The sequence below is a fragment of the Anas acuta genome, chromosome 4 (assembly GCF_963932015.1).
Source record: "Anas acuta chromosome 4, bAnaAcu1.1, whole genome shotgun sequence".
Classification (NCBI taxonomy): Eukaryota; Metazoa; Chordata; class Aves; order Anseriformes; family Anatidae; genus Anas; species Anas acuta.
In genome coordinates, this window is record NC_088982.1 from 57000982 (window position 1) to 57023256 (window position 22275).

At 33.9% G+C, this 22275-nt stretch overlaps 1 long non-coding RNA gene across 2 annotated transcripts in view; it reads right to left on the reverse strand.

Moving 5' to 3' along the window:
- The window catches only part of LOC137855269 (uncharacterized), a 132266-nt gene that overhangs the window by 58325 nt on the left and 51666 nt on the right, over window positions 1–22275 (reverse strand). For both annotated transcript variants that reach the window (XR_011095658.1, XR_011095659.1), the window contains exons 2-3: window positions 9642–9709; window positions 5897–5951 (exon numbers count right to left, since the gene is read on the reverse strand). This is a non-coding gene — a long non-coding RNA (uncharacterized lncRNA). The remainder of the gene's footprint in view (window positions 1–5896; window positions 5952–9641; window positions 9710–22275) is intronic.

Consider the following 22275-nt stretch of genomic DNA (forward strand, 5'->3'; position numbering starts at 1 on the left):
TTTTATAGTTTCAAAAATAGCCAGTACCATCCCTCAGAACTGCTTATTAGTGTTGTTTCAAGGTCTCTTCCACCTTTGAGGTATGGCAGAAGGGAGCTAGAATGGAAAAATGAACAGCTCTGTGGGACAGGAACTAATTGTTAAGCAAATATAACGGACTGAAACTGAGATTGTGTACCAGTGAAGAGTAATTTGGGTAAATTGTTTCATAAGTGATGGACAGCATGTACCAAAGCATGCACCTGAACTACTATATTGCACAATACCTTCAGGATTAAGCTGAGGGTACATGAAAGAAAAAAAAGAGAAAAAACATGGGAGAGCCACTTAGTATGTCTTTCAGCATGAATATAACATAGGCTGAGCAGGCTTGAAAAACCTAATTAAAGCAGAAGTAGAATGTTAATTTCTTCCTTCCTTCCTTCCTGAGTTTCTGCCTTCCCACCCTCTCTCTTTTAATATCAAATGCTGTTAAAGTGAAAGGTTTGGAAAAAATTAAGGTGATTATTAGAAAATTTGGAATTGTTTTTCATGGGGAAAAATGTTCACTCTCTCCTTTCTGCCACTCCCACTCAATCGTCTTTTGTGTAAAATTTAAATGTAGAGCTCCTTTTCCACAGGAACCAGATATACCTGGTGTTCTCAGGTTAAGAAGAAGAAGAAGAAGAAGAAGAAGAAGAAGAAGAAGAAGAAGAAGAAGAAGAAAAAGAAGAAGAAAAAGAAGAAGAAAAAGAAGAAGAAAAAGAAGAAGAAGAAGAAGAAGAAAAAGAAGAAGAAGAAGAAAAAGAAAAAGAAAAAGAAAAAGAAAAAGAAAAAGAAAAAGAAAAAGAAAAAGAAAAAGAAAAAGAAAAAGAAAAAGAAAAAGAAAAAGAAAAAGAAAAAGAAAAAGAAAAAAGAAAAAGAAAGTTTTCCCATATTTCAATTCACTTTTTTTTTTTTTTTTTTTTTTTTTTTTAAGCATTTGTTTGCTAGAGGTTATTTTTCTAGACTGTTTTAATTTCTTTTAAATGCTTGCATCCCTGCAATGATAAAACCCATTGATCTATCCACCTTGTGAATGGATCCTCCTGAGCATCTTAAGATGGGAGACTAAAACAGTGGGTACAATCACAGATAAATCTGATAGTAAAACTCTCTTTGACTATAATGGAACGAACTTTATTAGCATGAATGTTTATTTCAAACTGTCATATACAATGCCTTTTTTTCACTTAAGTTATTTTACATAACTCCAGGCCTAAATGCATAGCTATATTTGTGTAGCAGTTACCAGGGTAAGATCTTGCAGGGACTCATTGGCTCTAAGCTTTCACAGGCTGGCCTGGCCATATGCTGTTACTGAACACTCATTGTTAGTTACAGGTTTGAAGAGTTTTTGTGATTTTTTTTTTCCCCCAAGGGAAATGGCATTTTTATGAAAGTTCTCTCTCTTCTGGAGACTACTAATCAAAGATTAACTCATGCATGCTCCAAATGCTTTTCTTTTTTTTTTTTTTTTTCCCCTGCTCCAAATAGAAATGCTAAAGGAAGCTTTCTAAACAACCATTAATAACTGATTTAAATAACTGCCAGACAATAAAATCTGCTCTTCCCTTCAGGCACTGTAAAAACTGCAGCATGACACAGTTTAGCAGACACTAATACCCATATTTGTAAAATGAAAAGACATATAAATGGACACTTCTATTGTAATAAATGAAAAAGCCTTGTTTTAAACTTCTAGAAAGCATTGCTACCACCTTTGTTGTGCCACTCCTTTAAGTGAATTGAAATTGTACATTTTTTTAATCTTGTGGGGGCAAGAGGGAATGCTAAATGTTCTGCTAAATGCAGAACGTTAAGGACCTTTTTTTGTACCTGTGCTTGATTTACTTCAACATTATCTGGGACACATGTTGTGCAGCTCACATAAAAGAGTCTGTGGACATGTTTTATTCCATGACTGAAAGAATTTGCACTCCTGATTCACTCATGATCTGCACTCCTAATTCATTTTCGTGAATGCCCCTATAATTTTTTAAGTTGTCTTCTTATCATCTGACCCTATTTCATCATACCATGCTAAATGCTACGCTGTCAGGCTTGCTTTGAAATTCTGTAGGCTGTCTGAGAGAACAGTTCTCAAGCTCCACATACAGTTTTTTTCCTGTTGTACCAACCTGCACACTAGTAAAGAATCTATGTAGAGCTTGGCCAGTTTAACACAGTGCAAGAACAGCCCCTTGGATTATGAGGGCCTCGGGCACTGGGAGTGTATCTTTCTCACTTTGGCCAGGAAGCAACAGAAAGGAAGCAGACCGATTATAGAAACAAGTAGTGCAAGCACACCCCAAGACTAAGGAAGAAGAAACACCCAACAGGAGCACTGAACTCCCAGTGAAGAAGTAGGCATGCTGACCACTGGCTGTGATGTTCCACAACCTCTGTGCTGAAGGCTAGTACAATCAAATGCATGACACAGAGGACTTTGAAAGGGTAAACAAAACTCTGGAAAAAAGGCACAGATATTGGTAATCTTATGCAACAATTTTGAAGTTATTTTTTTCTCTTAAAGGGGTGATATTTTCAATTTATCAAGCAGCTACGTTTTAATAAGATTGCATAATGATGACAGCAATTTGTTTATGGCAATGGGCTATGTAGTGTTAAAACTACCATCACTTTTTCTTGTTGATGATATGAGTGGAAATACAGCCTCGCATCATGTTTCTGCAGCATTGAAATTAGGATTTAGGAGATTTAAAACTGACTTCAGTGCTCACAGGGTCAAACTTCTTGTCCAAATTAACTCATTTTTACAGAGAAACAGTAGCTGTCTTCCAAAAGTTTTCCTTTTTTTTTTTTCTCCTTTTTTTTTCTCCATAGAGGATACCCTGTTTTGAAGTTTAACTATTGACACTATCTTCTCTTATAGTGTAAGGTCCTGATTGTCGCTTTACTTAATTGTAATTAACCCTTCTCTGCTCAAACTCTTGACATTTTAATAAAAAAGGTATATTGTAAAGGTATTTGTAAAATACAAATTTTGTTTAGAAGTGCTTATTTGGCATTATTAAAATTATTCCAGATCTGGGGCACGTTAAGCAATTCAAAATTTCACTGAATTCAATTATTAGATTTCATTTAGTGAATGCTGTTAGAAAGTACACTTGTATGTCATTCTAACACTTGCAGTACTTCTCATACTTCTTTACCTGCAAATATGTATCACCCAATACCATGCGCACAAGTTAGGTATATAAGAATATGAAGCTGGGGTCACTCATGGGTCAGTAAATCCAAACTCTCAAAATTACAGAAAAATATAATCATTTTATAAATGCTCAAGCCCTTCTGTAGCCCAGTAAGCATGACTTTTGCCATTACCAGGAGAAGGTATACTTGCACTGACCTGGCAGTGAACAGTCTCAGTTGTCTCCATTCATATTGGTCTGAGTTGCTTTTAGCTTGGTTTAGCAGCTGTTCAGGAGTCAGTTCTAGCTTAAGTGCTGGGAATACCAATGTGGTGAAGACCCAGGAAACCACTGTGCAACAAACCACAGCCCTTTGGGGTAACAGAAACTGGGGAAGGCTGTGGATGACTTTTAATTTTGGGACAGTAAGCAAAGGAAAGAAGCAAACTATGCTAAGAAACCATAAAAAACAGACGGGTAGAAAAAGACAGAGAAGGAAGAAAAAATGATAAACATCTGCTGAATATCTCAGGATGCTGACAAGAAATCATAACTTTTCCTTGCTCTTCCGGGATAGACTACAATTTTGAGTATTAGGACTCAGGGGAATATTGATAGGGTGAGTCCAATATCAGATAAGAGAGGGAGATACAAAAAAGGTTACTTTTGTAATAATTTTAACTGTGATATCAATGAGCTTTTCCTGCATTGATTAGATAATCAATCCATTAATACATGTATTGGACTAAGTGTAAATTCTGTGTATATATGATACATTCATCTTGGGCTATAAGGATATTTTGACTGTAGCTCTTGGATGTCTTCTCCTCCTTTACACTTAGCTTGGAAATTTATTCTGCAGTTTCTTTATTCTCACGATTAGAAGACTTTCCAAGTTTCAAAGTACCATCATTGTTACTTTATATCCACATATTCTGATGCCAGCATTGCTCTTTGGTTTAACAGTTCTTTTATCCCAATTTTTGTTCATGTTGGCAATCTTAAATTGTCTTTCGTTCAAAATGTATTATAAAGTTTGCAGGATCCCATCTGTGTGATATAAAACTATGTATGGTCTGGTAGAAAGAAGTGAGCAGATTCAGCAAAGCCTATTGCTCCACGCAGAGACTTCCTCAAAAGGATTATTTATTTATTTATTTATTTTTAACAAATTCATCTGTAGGGATAAATTTAGGTTTAACAGCACCTGTTGGTGGGTATAAAGCATGATCAAAAACTTCACACCTAAGACAAATCATTACTCTGTTCCTTTATGTATTATGTAATACCAATTTTAAGTAGAAACTCTCATTTACATTCAGATATATTTCAAAAGTGTTCCCCTTGTGATGGTACATCTAGAATAAACATTACAGTTCTAACAAAGCCTCAGGACAGAAGTTTAGAGAATGTATGTAGTGTGCTAATAATGTATTACACAAGTTACAAAAGCAAAGAGCTGAAGGGAAAAGTGAAGTGTAAGAAAATAAAGAAACCTCATATTTGGGTGTAAGGTTAGCTCTCTTAATAAAGGAATTACACTAGCTATTTGTACCCCACTGGAGATAAAGTCTAAACTTCAAGCTTATTCAGTCACATAAAAAAAAAAGGAAGAGTCCGTGGTGCAGAAATTTAACAAGAACAGAGTGAGACTGAAAACTGAAATATTGAAAAGGTTTCCTCACTTTGTTAACTTCTACTCTGCTTCTCTGAGCAGAGTAGAAGTTAATATAAACTGCTTCAACTGCTTCTGTCTAAAATATAGTGGAGCAAGAAGTCTTAAAATATGTGTGAGGTCCTTTAGGAAAGAGAGAAAATTCTTAATTGTTTGGTCTTTAAGATGAAAAAATACAGTGCTGAGAAAATGTGACTGTGGCATTGCAAGGCAGAGAGGTCAATAACTTTGTGACTTTCGGTGATTTCTTTTTCACACCGGGGCTGAAAGGATGGGAGAAGCTATTTGCTACGCAGATAAGGAATTTACATTGTTGCTGGTTCTGTCTTTGGTCATTTCCCATCTGAATACAAAATTACTATGGCATTTTCTCATAAGACTTCTGACAGCTGGCCAAAGAGGCTGTGGTTACCTTAGTAGAGTGGGATAGATAATGTACGTGCATGTACATTCGCATCTGGTTCTGTCAATTAGTGTGTGTCTGTAGGACAATACATTATCCTGGATATTCAAGTATTTCCAGTCCTCACTGATTAGAAAAGAGGAGGGCACATATCAGTATGGGCAACACTCTTAAGAAATAGGAGTAATTTACCAGAGGAAAAAACTTCATAGAGCCAAACTATATCTATGACTTTAGACATTCTGAGAGGCTGCAAGAAAAATATGAGGTAGGACCATTCAAAACTTTTTCTGCCTTGCGTATATATTATCAATAGTCTCAACATTTCTCTGCACACTGTTGTCTAAATGGGGTTTTCTTTTTTAGGATTCAAACAAGCATTCACACAAACATTTCATGAACATATGGTCAATTAAAGAGCTACACAGAAGGCTCCTGTCTGACACTTTTTCAAGCAAGACACACCTTTTTCTATTTGCAAGAGCTTTAGACTGAAATAGAATTTTTCACTTTCTTTACTCTAATCACTGATATCTCTGTTTTATAAACATTTATGGTTTTATTTTGTTTGTTTGTTCGTTTTGTTTTGTTTTCTTATTGGTTTCTCTGTATGTCTAACATAAACAAAGAATCTGACCTACTCACCCTGAAATCCCTCACTATGTCTCTCTCCTTCTGAAGCTTTTCACTGTGGTGTTCCCTGTGAAAATATCCAATAAGAGAACTTAAGTCCCATAGAGAGTAAGAATAGGTAAAAAAAAAATTCTTTATGAATATTTTCATCATGGTGACATTGAAGTTTGGATTTGATCCACCAGTTCCAAAACTTATAACAGTCTGTTAGGCTGAAATTCCCTGAAGATTACAGTAAAGCAAGGTGAACAATCACGTTTCATAAGATGAAAACTGATCATGCTAAACCAAAACACAGTCATGTCACATCAATGTGCCAAAGCATCATTCTGCAATAATGCAAGAAAAAGTATCAAAACTCTTCTTAACAGATTACCTCTGAGACTTCTGATTCACCAATAAATTACATTAAAAAATCTGCAAGATATTTTTTTTTTTGCACAACACAATCATAAGAAAAAAAATCTTTTTTATTCATAGAAAAAGAGATTAAGAAATAGCAGCATGTGGATGACTTAGAGCTATAGAATAATCTTGTGTGAAAAAGAAAAAAAAATCAAGCAGAAGGATACAAGTATTGCCTCAGTCTAAAAAGCTGCTAGGAAGGAAAAATATGAAACTTATTAGAAGTGCAAACACAGTAATAAGGGTATGGCTACATGTCACATTGCAACACCTCCAGGCATCTGAAAAGGCAGAACTATGTCCTACAGTTTTCATTGCAGTACCACAGAACTGAGTGCTACTTATTTTACCCATGGGATAAATTATTGCAGGAAGGTGCTACTCAATTTCTGATTAACTCAAGTAGCTCCACATAGTCCTGCAATGTAAAGTGCAAGCATGAAAGCAGAGTCTCTGGTTCAAAGCTGATAACCAAACTATACTGTAGTGTCCTGCATGCACTCATTGTACTTGATTATCAGTGGGCCAAGATTTCAAATGCATGTTGGTGACTACCAGTTCATAGAGGGGTTGTTTGTTCCCTTTAGAAATCAGAAAGTTAGCCTAGAAATTTCACAACATTCCATAAAAGCAAGACAAATTGCAATGTAGTTTAGGCCCAGTGAAAATCAATCAGAAAAACAAAGTCTGGCTTCGTGGTGGACTTTCAAAATCCCTTCCTTGATATTGGTCATGTATGGGTCCTACACTGCCTTCCACATTGCATTATCATACAGTTCAATAGAACAATAATTGACATTCCAGATCTTCCTTGGTGTCAGTGATTGGGAGTCAAGACAAATATTTAGGAATATGAGCAACAGTGTGGGAATTCACACATTAGTGTTCTCTTCAAAATTCCCACTTACTATTTGTGCCCTTCCTCACCACACACATAGATGTCAGTATGAGGCCTGTCATGCTTCATGGGTAGAGCCAGGTACTTTGCTTCTCTACCTTGAAATATTCATTTATCAAAATTAACAGTATTTATAGATGAGTTGTGTGTCTACTTGGCCATTTTTGGGGAAAGGAAAAAAACCTTTTATTACAGTCAAAATTAACTTTTTGCATACAAATCCTTTAAAATCTGAACCAAAAGAGGTACAAAAATTAACATGAAGGTCAAAATAGGAGTGAAAGTAGCAAAATAAACCATGCTTTTGAAAACAAACATTTATGTGAAACTAAAGTAGTTCTAAGAACAAACTGAAGGGTTTGATTGAGGATGAGTTTCATCCCCCTCAAAGGCTTATGTTTCTCTTAAGATAGAATATTGAAGCATTCAGTAAATAAGGAATAAAATGATTACCAATCACATGATTTGCACTTAGCAATTGTTTAGAAATAAAACTCAGTCATCCCAAATCAAGAAAAAACGAAAACCTTGGTTTCAGGAAAAAGAAGAAAAAAAAAAAAAACATAATGTTTTTAATGTTTTAAGTTAACCCAATTCTCTAAGCACTGTTTTTACTAAGTCTTAAGAACCCAGGAGTTCCTATTCATCATTTACAAGCACATTTATCTTCTGTGAGTGTGCAGAGTATTAAATACCCCATGCATTATAAGGATTCTGTGGGTTCATGTTTATGAAATCACAGTGCCAATCAGGCACTAATCCTGTAAAGTAAAGTAACATCCCACACAGTCTATCACTAAATTCACTCTAGCAGTTTGAGTAATCAGACTGGCAAAACCTCTGATACAAGGCTGAAAATAGTAAAAACTAGTGCTGAACTGCTTATCAGCCTAGAAATTTTAGAGCAAATGCATTGAACGTAACAGCCAGAAACATTTTAATTACATCTCATATATTCTATTTTGTAACATTAGAAGGCTTTAAAAAATGTACATTGAACAAAAAGACAAAGGTTTATAAAAGTAGATGAACAATCTTACACTGTAGGAGATATCACTGAAAGGAAGATTTGGATAATAGCAGAATAATAACTTTTACTGGAAGAAAAAAAAAGTTTCATGGGATTTAAAGTAATTAAGATACTAAATTGCTCAAATTTTAGTTTACTGTAAGATAGTGATGGCTGGCTTCCAGTGTAGTAAGAATTTAACTTCATGAAACATTTTGGCCCTTCTAGTATTGTAAAGCTTTTCAGAACTTCACTGCTGTAGTGCTTAGGAATCATCTTCCAAATTCCCAGATGTATTCACAATCCTATTTCTTCTTGCATTAACATTGCATCATAATTTAAATAACTTTTCTCCTTCCATGGAGTTTTTAGAGATGAGAATCATGATCCCATACTGGCTTAATTTTGCTTAACCAAAGCAACAGATTCTAGATATCTCTACCTATAGCCATGAGTAACCTTTCTCTACAGTTAAGTCTACTAGGAATCATCTTTTCTGGGCAAGGTGTCAAACTATGGGCACTGTAAACAACCCAAACTGTCTCAGTGATGCTTGGTCATAGTGGCAGTACTATTTGTTTTCAGTGGATTTCAACAGTCATTTTTCTGTAAATCATTTATCCCCTCTGACATTATTGATTGCTGTCAAACTGACATACCAGTTTGTATTTGTATCTTAGTTAGGGTTTTTAGGTTTCCTAATCTTCAACATGGCTGAAGTTACTGATATCCACAACTGCCCCTTCAAATTTTTTATTTCTGCTTCTGAATATATTTTCTTTCTGTTGTATGTATACCTAAAGGAAATAATTTAGTGCATGGTGACATTAAACTCTAAGGCTTTTGCTTTTAAAGAAGTGATTTAGAGTAGTGTACAAGCTACACATCTAAACCAGCCACTTCTTGACGTGTTTGTCCTCAAGCAATGGTCCAACCTGGTGAACGTGTTCTGTCATCCTAAGAGATGGCCATTGGTCTAGACAGCTGAGGGACATGAATTCACATTCAAATGATGTGAATTCATTCATCTGGGTGTTAAGTGCATGATACACAGCCAAAAAAATTCAAAATAGTTGTCTTGAGGCTCTGTGCCTTTAGTTAAGGAACTGAGAAGTTTTAATCAGTTTGTATCATAAGCAAAACATTCATATATATGCATCTGTTGGTCTACAAGACTGTACTCATAAACTGAAATATATAATGAAAATAGCTTTATTAGTGCTTATTCTATAAATCAGAGTGCATAAATTAAGTCTCTTGGAAGTCATTCATTTATGCTCACAGCAAAATTGACAAAATGTAGAACTCTTTGAAGTGATTCTGGTGGTTTCAGGCCAAAGCCAAACATGTTTAGTTGCATATGATTTAGAATTTCCTTGTGCATGAAGTCTTATCTATTTTCTGCTCTGACTGTAGAAAAAAAAGAATGGGGTTTTCAAACTTACATATTGACAGTCTCCAATCATGACTATGGACTCAAATTCAAAAACATCTGTTCAATGTCCTGTACAACCTGCATACAGTAAAAAAAAATTGTTGTAATATTCCTCTTGAGAATGATAGAAATTTCTTTTTGTAATAAGTATGTAACTGCATATCTGTTTACTGGAAGAAAATCTACTACTTTCAGAATGTTGAAACATGAAAAATTCATTTTGTTTCAATTCAGAAGGACCATTGTGTCATCCCTTCCAGCAGTCTACAGAACACAGGAATGACGTTTCATGACAGTGTTTCTATATCAACACAAACAGCTATTCTTGAAAGTCATACATAGAACCTTATGGAAAAGTTATAAAAGTATCTGGCTTTCCTTCTTTCTGCATAAAAACATCAGCATTGTCTATGCTACCATATGAGGATGCATAAAATACATTGCAATTTCCATTACAACTGGAGGTATAACTTCAAAAGGTAAAATGCAAACTTATCAGAAACTGAATGTTGCAGGACATGGACACTGAAATGTTCTTTAAACACATTTAACCCTCCAAATAGCACGTTTCAAAACAAAATAGTATCATGACAACATTTTTTTGTAACAGACTAACTGAAATAATAGTTAAAAACAATAATAAAAATGATGCAAAGAATTAAAAGCATAGTTTTAAAAAATAAAATATTAAGTACAAAAGATTAGGGTTGGCTCAACCTCAAATTATTTGCTCATTCTTGTCAGATTAAGTATTTTTTTTCAGTTTGTCTCGGAATATTTCTTTCTTGGCTTTCCAGTTCAGTCACAGAACCAAAATGTCTAATTTTAAATATCACAGTTTATTATATTGCTACAATATTTGTCAGAAAAGTCTAGTCTAGCCAATTTCTGTAAACTAAAGACTGAATGCTGTTTTCTTAAATATTATGATATCTTTTCTTACACAGTTCATGTAATTTTTGATATATCCATTTCAGAAATGCATAAGAAAAGGTAGTTTTGAAGTAGAGTCTAAATGACTGCAATTTCAAATTTTATTTCAATATGAAAATTATTTGTTTTTTAATATAAAATATTGACCAGAATGATCAGTCTCATTGTTAATTTTAACTAGACAAGGAAGTATAATTGGAAAAAAATAGAAAACCTTTGGGCTAACAAGCCATCTTCCAGGTTTAGCTTACGTAGTGCTAATACTATGTAGACAAACAGGAGGTGTGGTCCCTTTTGTGCAAGGTTTGTAACTCAGAGCTCTGTCCATGCAAACTGCTCTCTGTGGGCAGATTCCTCTCAGCCTCTGAAGTTTCACTGACTAAAGATAGCCGAGTCCATGACAGTATGTAGGCTAACAGGAGAAATATTTTCAGAATTACACTGCCCACAAAGAAAAACTACTTTAAATAGTTGTTTTGTGCACTTAGCAGAAAAGGAAGTTTTCTATTTTGAATACATCAGTGTTTTCCTGGATCAGCTCAGTGTTAGCGACTGTTCAGTTATGCCTAATAAAAGGAAGTGCATGTCTGTGTTTGTCTGCCACTGATTATAAGTATTTTTCCTTTGGAAATAGTATATTGACCAGAGAAGATTTATTTAAATTTATTGTATAAATAGACAAGAAACAACGTGTCAGCATAAACAAAGCAAATGTTACATGATATTTAGAACAGCTAGTAGAAGAAATATGATGTTGCTTGTATTTATTTTTTAATTTTATTTTAATTTATGTTTTAACTCTACTTGTTTTTGTTGCATGTTAAGTTAAATATCAAATGAATCTTAAGTCTTCTGTAAGCCCATTCATTCTTCCACTTTGTAAAATAATTGAGTTAGTTCCTGTTGTACATCATCACACTGATGAGATTTCTAGCAATTTATATTGGGTAAAAACTATCATTCAAGTCATGTACACAACATTTGTTTTTTAAAATAAGAGACCTACTAAAGGAGATTCCCAGTCTGTATAAATTCTCATTAAGCAATTTGGCATTTGGTTTGCCAACAGGAAATCTGTACTAAAATACTGCAGATGAGGTCTTAATTAAATGTAAAATTCACACTGAAAGACAATTATTCTGATGCTTCATCCATTGTGAATCTCTAATCCAAAAGTCACTTAGACTTTGCCATGTAATTTCAGACCAACTCTTAATTATAAATGCTTGCACTGTGCTGTTATAGGAAAGCTATTCCCAACAACCAAGCGTCAGTGAAAGAAAACATCACATTTCTGTATAGTGTCACTAATACCCACAAACAATGTAGTCAGAAAGAAATGCTGATGGCAGTGAGTTTACACAATTGTGCTGGGCATGTATTTCAGGACTGTTATCTCAGCTATCACCCTATTATTGTTACTGATCTGATTTGCAATCATTATCATTATAAATCATTTCCAGAAGAGACAGCAAGATAAAATAGTTTCAGATCTCCAGTAAAAAAAAACCTATGTGAGGAAATCATGTAAATCTTGACACTCAAATCACTCAAATCTTGCTGTTTTGTTTTTTTTTTTTTTTTTTTTTTTGTCTTTTTTAACCTATATATAGCACTCCAATAGGTCAATAGGTGTGCTAGCAATAGAAAAGGTTTCAACAACTACTACTACTAAAGTATGAAAATTGCAAAGATTTTATTTCTTTTTTTCCCTTCAGTTTCCAAATGTATTTCCAAAAGTATTCTGCTGGACTGCCACGTTTAATGAATTTACACTGAAATAAAGTTTTAGAAATTTCTTGGGTCCAACTGAATGTAATGCATAATAATTTGGAAAACTATCAGCATATACTGCTACCCTGTAAGCTGTCAGAGCTCTCTCAGAGTGTATCTAAATTGTGATCAGTAACAATGATGTTTTCCCTTTTTCACTTTATCCAGGATGTGAAATAAATATCAATTGTCACAATATTTTTGTGAGATACAAATAAAGTTAAGAAAGGATTTATTTTTTTTTGTTAAAGAACCTCCATTTATTCTCTTTCACTGAAGTCTGCACAAAGCACACTGCTATCTGCCTCAGATTTTTTTACATTGATTATCTCAATATGCTCTTTCAGAAAAAGAGCAAAAGAGACAAAGGAAAAGAATTGAAAAGTAGTATTGAGAAGTAAGGAAAGGATGTCTTGAAGTGGGTGATTTTGGTTATTTTTTCTGTGCAAGAGGAAATATCTTTTAATGACCAAATGGAAATCCACAATACTATATAAGGATTGGTTTCATCTTTAAATATCTAGGAAAGTTCTCAAAAGACAAGGATTCAATTCATGGTTGTTCCACAGATTTATCTCTACTTTCCATTGTTAAACAGAACAAGAATTCCTCTTTGATAATGCGTTACTGATGTTTTTTCAGTGCAAGTACTCTCTGCATACTTCTAAGCACCAGATAATTTCTGAACATCTAGTTCTGAGTTTCAAGACTTTTACTTCATTGTATCTTAGCTATTCTTTCATGTTTCAGTATTCGTTCCTGACACTAACATTTGGTTTGCTTTTTCACTGAACTGCCTTAATACTCCAAGTTATTTTTGCATTAATAGTTCAAATAAGAACAGCCAAGTAAAATATAAAGGTCTCTTTGCTACATCCCACTGATTACCTCAAACCTAAGAACAACTGTAGGCCATTCAGGTCAGAAAGCAAAGTTTCTAAAACATTTATAATGTAACATGTTCATTCTGACCTAGATAAAAGAAAATGCACAGACTACAGAGGAATGTGAGCTTTGTTATCCGTCACGTCAAGTGATAAACTGAAAATGAAATTCAGAGTACAAGTACAGTGTAGGGACTTGACCTTAGACAGTCCTTTTAATAAAAAAGAAAAAAGGAAATTAGAGTGAAATTTAGGATGATTTATGATTTTTTTCATCCTAGAACTTGAAAAATCTTAGACCTCTATGTAAATCATTTTGTAAAACAGCAGATAAATCTGCTTTTTCATATTTCCTTATGTAAACACTTTATCACATCTTTAGATTTTTCTCTGTGATATAAATTAAAGCTTTAGAAGCAAATTAATTAGAGTGAATATAGCAGCCTGATGAATATACAGTTGTTATCTGCCTTCTAGGACTGTATCCTAACTTAACCAAACTTTATCTTTGAATGTTCAGAAATAATGGTTAAGAATTTGCATAAGCAGAACATGAAGTTCTGTTCTCTTGTGTAATATTAACTTTCCATCTGTCTGTTTCTCAAAAAGTCTCAGAACTTGGACTATCCTAAACAATCATTTACACCTTTCAGATTTTTGTGAAGTTTGAAGTTAAATAGAGTCACTGTACCAGTCCCAAAACAACAATATAACTGCTATATTGAGTATGAAATGGGTCTGTAATGTATATATTAACTAGTTCATAGCCATCACTAAGTTAATCAGAAAATTAGGACATTATTTTCAAGGTGCATTATAAAATGCAATTATTTTAGAGATAATTCAAAAGAAAAAAGTTTGCTCTCATAAAATAGGATTTTTCCAGATAAGATAAATATCAAGAAATTCTAATAATTTATTTTAAAGCTTGAGGCATTGATTCTGTTACAATGCTTTCTTAAAATTACTTTATTCTGATATAAGTGACAGATGGAAACGTAGTTTTCTTGTCCCATAGATGACAGTGAAGTAGCACAACAACTCATTATTATAAATAATATTAATAATTTTTAATTGATCTACAGGATGAATGGTAGTGAAATGCAAGTGTTTGAAAGACTCTCCATGGAAATTGATGGTTATTTCTCTAAAGCACATCATACATATGCTGTGATGATGCTCTTAAAGAATTTACTCTTCAGCAATCATATTGGTCTCACCGATCACCACCCTTCACAACCCTCATAGTCACTCTGAATGGTTAGAACACATTCCAGCTTTTTATCTAAATGTTCTTTTTAACTCTTTTTTTAACAAGATGACCCCAAAGTGACAATACTAAAAAGTTACAGCTAGCAGTGAAAAAATTCTCAGGGAACATCATCATTCATTATGGCTTTTTGAGGGGAGAAAAGATTTCAGTTAATACTACATTCAAATAGCATTTGCTAGTTGCAAAAATTATTACATGATTCAACTATCTGACTGTGCTGGTTCAGGATACTAAGCCACATGCTGAGCAGATTGTGGTCTCATGAAAATTACATGACATGTAAATAAATTACATGACGTTTTATGCCAGTAATTTTTTTTTTTCTTATTATTACTATTTTTTTTTTAATCAGCCCTCAGGCACTCAGACTAGACAGCGTGTGACTTCTTCTCATGCACTTATGTGAAATATCAGATGGGGTGACACAAACTTGAAAGTTATCAGAATTACATTACGTCAGAGGTTTAAGTTAAAGGGGCTAATTTTTCTGCAAAGTGATGAGGACCACTCATACAATTTGTTCTCCTGGTCTTACTGAAAAAGTAATAGAACCATCTGGAGTGGGCATCATATCAATTCTTGTCTTTCTTGTGGAGATGCTGTTACATGGTGCAACACACAACACATCTGAGGTGCTGAGTCAAAACAGCTGTATAAGGTGAGCATTTGTTAACCCTGAATTAGATGAATCAATTACTTTTTTTTTTTTTTTTCAATGCTGTGAGGCTACAAAGTGGAAAATGTAGACAAAAAAAGCTATCTGAAATAATTCATTTTTGTTACATATGCTTAATAATTTTTGATAGAAAATTGCAAGAGCTTTGGATTATTACAGAAATATCAAACTACATTACATCAGACACGCTGTAGTGTGACATCATGTAACTTGAAATAATGTAATGAAAATGAGTTCTTTTGTTACATCTCTTCAATTAAATCAATACTTATTAAAATAATGAGTTTTAATTACTGACAGATCATTACAGATTGAAAGCTATGTAGATGGAAGATGGTTATTTTATTGTGTCTAAGACAAACAATACTGAGCGTGACCACTCTTTTCAAACATTGCATCTAGAACTGTACCTGATAAGGCAACCCTTGAATTAACTAAGAATAGTCATTTTCTGCACATTAAAAATGTTCAGCTAATTCAAATGTGAGCTGCTCCTCTTGACTGCACTCTGACAGAAGTACTAGTACAAGGGACTTCAGGCTAGATTTGGACAATGTGCCTTTGTAATTCAGTAAGCCTGGAATTTCTTATTCACTCCCTTTGTTGCTCTTTATCTCCAGTGTTAGCCAGCAAGTAATTGCACAAATACAGATTCACTGGTGGTTAAACTGGTTAAATTTCATTTTCAGAGCTTATCAAGAATTAAAATTCCTTTGCTGCGGGTGTACTGTCTATATTCTTAATTATTTAACAGTGTGGTCTACTGTACAGAGATTAAATTCATCTGTTTGCCTCAGAAGTGCACAGATAATTTTAATTTTGATTAACTAATCTTCATGTTTTATTTTATATTCATGAAGAAGGAATTCTCTATCTGACTGGAATGTTCCTGATTATGGAAAACTTCAATAAGCACACAAGATGTCCAGGTATTTGGCTTGTTGCAGTTTTCCAAAAGAAAATGCAACTGTTCTTTCCTGATTTTTTTTTAGACTGTATTTACTTTTGCTCATTTAATCACCAAAAGTTGAATAATTGTCAATACTCTTGACCCCTCAGTAGATGACATCAGCTGTATAACAGAGCAGACAACCACACTGTTAGGAGGCAAGTTCCTTGGTCTTTTCTCAAGCAAGATTACAAATAATCACAACATTTTCACCCTTAAAACAGAGTGAGTAAGCTAAGAAAAATAATTCTATTAAGAGAAGAGCACAAAGAGTCATAGACTGTGCTCTGACAGATCTAAAAAGATTTCTTACAATAGTTGTGAACTGTTATAACAGAAATATTATAAGATTGTTTTAAATTTTTTCCAGTTAAACTACTGGACAGAACTTAGTACACATGAAAACATCTTTCTTTTTAATTGTGAAAGAGGAACTGTTTAAAGCCTTCCCAAATTTACAATGAATCTCTACTTTATTTCCAACTAAGATAACACCAAAAAGATGTCTGTCTTTCTCTGGAGAGAGAGCCTTTTTTCCTAGTAATGTCCATGATGAACAAAAGGCAGCAAAAGAAAATACCTTAAATTCCCCAATTAGAGAATGCATCTATTTATCCATAATTATTGAATAAAAATTCTTGAATATAAACCTTGCTTGATTATAGCGTAAATAACATGACTTACAGGATGGAGAAAAGACTCCAGTAACACGGCCTAGAGACATTCCAGATGTTTGTACACACCATTCCCTTTACAGGCTCAGTCAGATGTTTCTGGAGAATGGAGTTGCAGAGGAGAGCTGATCAAAGATAATCAAGAGTGAGCTGAAGCAGAAAAGTATTCTTTCAGAAATAGAGAATGGGGGTGTGAATGTGAGCATACATACACAATCACAGACTAGCTTGAAGTCTGGGCACTGCAGAAGGCAGGTTAAGCAAAAGGTCTATTAATATAAAGCTACAGACTGGGGGGAAAATCACAATTTGTAGTAAGTATCTGTTAAATTTTCCTCCTGTGCTTTTCCCTACTCTTCTACTAGTTTTGCTAGCTATTCTCTGGTGAAGCATCAAATTTTATGTCTCCATCTATCAGTCAATTGTCACTTACAAAAACATTGCCTTGAGTCAAAACCTACAATTCTGTTCAGACAATACTCCCAAAACAACTCAAAGTTTTGACAAAGAAGATGGTAGAAGACTTGGTCCTTGGTTTACTATCTTCATTCTCAATTGTTTTGTTGCCTTGACATCAGCATAGTTCTTATCACTACTTGTGATCAACATTATTTGGTTGAAAACAAGTTATATTTACAATTTAGCAACACAAATCCTTTGCAGTCCAGTGCTGTTCTTAACAAGTAAGATAATTACAAAAGACTGACTGAAGCACTATTTCCATTTTGGTATATCTGGTTTATTCTCGTCTTTCTTTGAAGTGTTTAAATTATGTTTTTCTTCTTCGTTAATAATTATATAAAAAAAAAAATCCTTAATTTGCTGTAGGCAAACTGAACTATATGAAATGGTAATAACATGACCTAAAAGTGAAAGTCTAATAAGATTTCTCTAGATTAGAGTGACATATGTCTCAAGAATGTGAATGTAATAATAAGATCTCGATGGAAACTTGATTTCCTTTAAGGCTTCTCTATGTTCAACCTTGACTAATAATTATTTTTAAAATTATTTTTTACCATTTGCACACAGTTTACAGCTGTTGATCTGGCTATTACACAAAACAATTAACCGCTTTATTAATGGGTATCAAAAATCCTGTCGCTTAATTTTATTAAGAAAAGCCTGCTGACAATTGTTCAGTATGACCATGCAACCGCAACATTCTGCATACAGAGAACTTGAATACAGAGGACTTGAATGAGGATCCTATCTTCAGCTCGTAGGGACAGGGGAGGAAAAAAAAAAAAAAAATGCAAATCCAGAAAGGAGGGTCTAAAATCCAGTGATATTGCCAACCAAACGTATGAACTACTAAACCAGTAATCTGAGAATGACTGTCAAGTTACAGAGAAAAAGATAAAGAGATGTAGAAATTCAAAAGATAATGAGGATGATAAAAATTGGAGAAGTATTTTCTGTTCCTTCGCTTTAGACTAAGAAGGAAAAAAAATAACCAAAGTACTGGGCAACAGAACCTTGACATACTTTTGGAACAAACACAACATTGTGTCATTGCTTATTATTTAGAAAGGCTGTCTGCACAAATTTGCCGTAAAAAATGTTAATTGGTGTTTCTCAGTAAAATTTTTCAGGCAAGCTTCAGCCTTTGTTAGCAGAGGCAGAAATAGATTACAGAAGAGCAAATATAAAAGTATTTCATATCAGAGCAGATATTTCCACTTCATTTGGTGCTGGAGAAAGTTAAGACATATAAGATCACCAAAGTTATACAGCTAATAAGTTAAATCTATTCTGATTGCTTGTCTGGACATGGTTTTTCAGTTCCCCTTTGAGAAGTATAACAAATGTAGATCAAAGTAGATCATCATTACTAAAAGACTGTTTTTGTTTGAGCAAAGAACAAAGTGTTCCACTAACACTTTATTGCAAATGCTAAATAACCTTTCTACATACCTATTTCCAAGGGAAAATAGATGTTACTCACTAATAGGGTTAGCTGCTATAAAAACTTTAGTGTTTGGAAGATTGCATCTTTTTGTTTTCTTTTTCCTGCAACTATTCAGTTTGCAGTGTCACAGCTACACAGCTTCTACAGGATTCCCTTACAAATGCCAAAAATAGTGTTAGCCTTCTTATTTGCTAATCAGATACTACACTCACACATATGCAATGATTCTAGTTCCTAAATGGGATCATATTATTGGGATGGCTTCATTATCTTCAGCATCTTGCAGAAATGTACTCTGAGAAGCCACTCAGGGAGCCAGTTGTTCAATTAACATCTTAAGCATCTCATTTAGTTGAACCGAGGAAATGACAGACCACAAACAGAGAAACTGTTATGTTTGATATGTAAAAAAATTATTTGGTTTGACAACTTGTTACATGACAGACATATGACAAGACAATGAAGAAAGTCTCTCTGCTACTGAAGATGTTGCCAGTGGCTGCACTATCTGCACAAGGATGAACTGATAGGGTCAGGAGAATGGTACAAATGGTGTTGTTCTACCAAAAGGGAGGAAGAGAGGGAAATATAATAAGTACCTTATACAAAATAGAAGGCATTGTAAGTGGGAATGAAATCTGAACATCCCAATCAGGACACCTATGGGATCTCATATACATTTACTTTGAAAACCGGAGAGAAAAAAACTCCAAAACAGCAAATTTTGTGTTGCTCTAGGAAATATGAAGCTAAATCCCAATGGTAACAGGAGTTAATGCCTCTGCAAAAGGAGCATGTTATGGCCCTGCAGGCTACAAACCCAAATGAGACTGCCATTGAGCTTTTGCTCAGTCTTTACAAGGCAAAATTAGCATTGGTGTTTCCAGACTGCAGCTACTCTGGCACTGATATATGTGGAGTTAAAACTCTAATACACATGTTATCACAAGGCAATGGCTACAACTACAAGCAACAGTCAACAGAAAAGTGTTTTTTAAAGTCACTTCTCTTCCAGAGAAAGCCTTGCCTTGGAAAATTTCTCATTTCAGGAAAAAACGTAAAAGATCTGGTTCAATACTTTGTATCTATCTTGGAGTAAAATAATTCTCAAAGTTTTAATTGTAGTAACTTCCATAAAGACAAAAAGATTAAAACTGTATTTTTTTTCTATTTTTTTTTTAAGTTCTGATTGGGCAAGGGTAATATTAGCCATTAAAAACGCTGTGACTTTGTCTCTATCCCACTTCAGAATAATGTACTTCAAAATCCCAATTGTTTTGCAACACAGGAAAATGATCTATACCCTCTTTAAATACAAAAAGGTACAGCAAATTTGACAGATTATCTACACAAGTTCTTTCAATAACAGTAGCCACTGAAACTGATCATCACTGAATTAGGCTCGTTTAAACTAGTTCCATCATTAGCAAGTAAAGAATCAGACTGTCTCTATCCCCTGTTGCAGAACAGAACAAGATTTTTTAATTTTTGCATGACATCCAATACAAGTTTAATAGTGAAATAATAATATCAGTGTACTTAACAGTGATGGTGTAAGATATATCAGGTACTCCAACTATACTGAAGCTTATCAAGCTTCACATAGTGCCATCAGTGACCGAAGTTAAAAACTGTTTAGAAGACCAAGAAAAGGGATGAAAACTGTCCAGTTATGTTTGGAGTTATTTTGATTAGCCAAGTCCAGAAGAGCTTTTGAGAAACTTCAGAGGAAACCCTTGGGACAGGTGAATAGGGATGAAGACAGAGTATGTTGATAAATGTATACTGAAAAGTGAGAAAATGGCTTCACTTTATAGGGTTCTAAATTATTTGTATTAATTCAAGTGAAGGTCCTGAATATCTATGTAGGCAGCTCAGTGAAAACTACAGCTCACTGTGTACTTTCAGACAAACAAATCATCAGGTTACATGAATGCAGGATGTAGAATGCTTTATGCCTTTTGAACAGCAGAGCCAAGAGGGGTCTGTTCTCCTTGGAGTAGAGTGCTAGTGAGAAAATGCAAGAGCATGCAGCAACCTCCTGTGAAGACTGAAACTACCAGAATTCTTTACATCAAAAAAAAAAAAAAAAAAAAAAGATAATGAAAGGGTATCTCCTGAAAGTTGTTAACATTTCACACACATTCTCTAGCAAAAGACTGTTAAGATGACAAAATAAACCACTTGGAAGTTGGACTATGCCAAATATAATCTTTTAACAAATGTGTCCCAAAACAGACAAAATAGTACCAAGAAAAACAGTTTACACAAAGTTGTTCTTTCAGAAAAAATGATTTCATAAGACAGATTTTATTTTTTTTTTGTCATTTTCTGTCATTTTAAATCTTCTTTACAATGTTTAGATTAGGAGAACTCTTTCTAATGATGTTTATTTTTACACTTAAGATGGAGACTTATGTTGTGTAATTGACAAGTGGAATATAACCTGTCATGATAAGCCTCATTTTCTTTTAGAATACCATCAGATGGGAACATTTAATATCAGATGTAACATTAGAGTATTGCAAATGGAAATGCTTATTCTTAAAAAAGATCTGTAATAAAACAGTTTTCTTAGACTCTTTCTTAAACCCTTCCTTTTTTTTTTTCTTTTTTTTTTCTAATCTGAATGCAAATCAACAATTTTATTGATTCAGAATATTGTTATACATATATGGTTTGTGGCAGTGGGAGTTTTGTTTTGGAGTTTTATTGGCTCTTACCAGCTTCATTGGGTTTAAAGCAGAAAACTGCAGAAATTCTTGGGAACAGCCAGTGGAAAGTGTATGACTAATATTAACTAGAAGAGCATATCTCACCTCTCTGATGTGATTAGAAGATTAAGTTTCAGAGAATCAGCCCAGCAAGAGAAATGTATCGTTATTTCCAGAATACATCGGTATTTCCATAAATAAATAAAGAAAGAAAGAAAAAAAGAAAGAAGGAAAAACAACAACAATTTAGGAAAAACAATCACACAATACTAATGAAATCATCAAAAAATGGAGGAGCATTGTCAGGATGGATAAGGACCTATGAAGTCCTACACTTCTTTAATTTTTGAAATCAAATATGCCATAAAATCAAATACTTGATAAAATCCTATTTGTAGCATTACAAGACAAGATACTTTCACTCAGGGACACTCTTCCACTATCCCAAGGCTAAGAAACAAATATTTGAATTACATTATATTCCCATGCTGAGAAATAGAACAATTTCATTGAAACGACCCTCAGAAAATAGTCTTCCCCAAGTCACAGAGGCATTATCCCACAGACTACAAAATGTAACAGCACTCATTCATACTACTAAGATTTTCACCAACCTGTAAATAAACATCATTTTTCTAGACACTGTGGCTGACACCAACGTGACATAAAACATACAAAGTTTACATAAACCCCACCAATCAGTACTCATTTACCCAAACATGCCAAAAATGTTTTTGCTGCAAACTTTTGAGGGAGAACCGTCAGTCAGACCCTTCTTTTATTCAATGCTTCCATTATTACAAGGACTTCTATTTGGATTTTTTTTTCTCACCTTGACTATGTGACAGATCACATT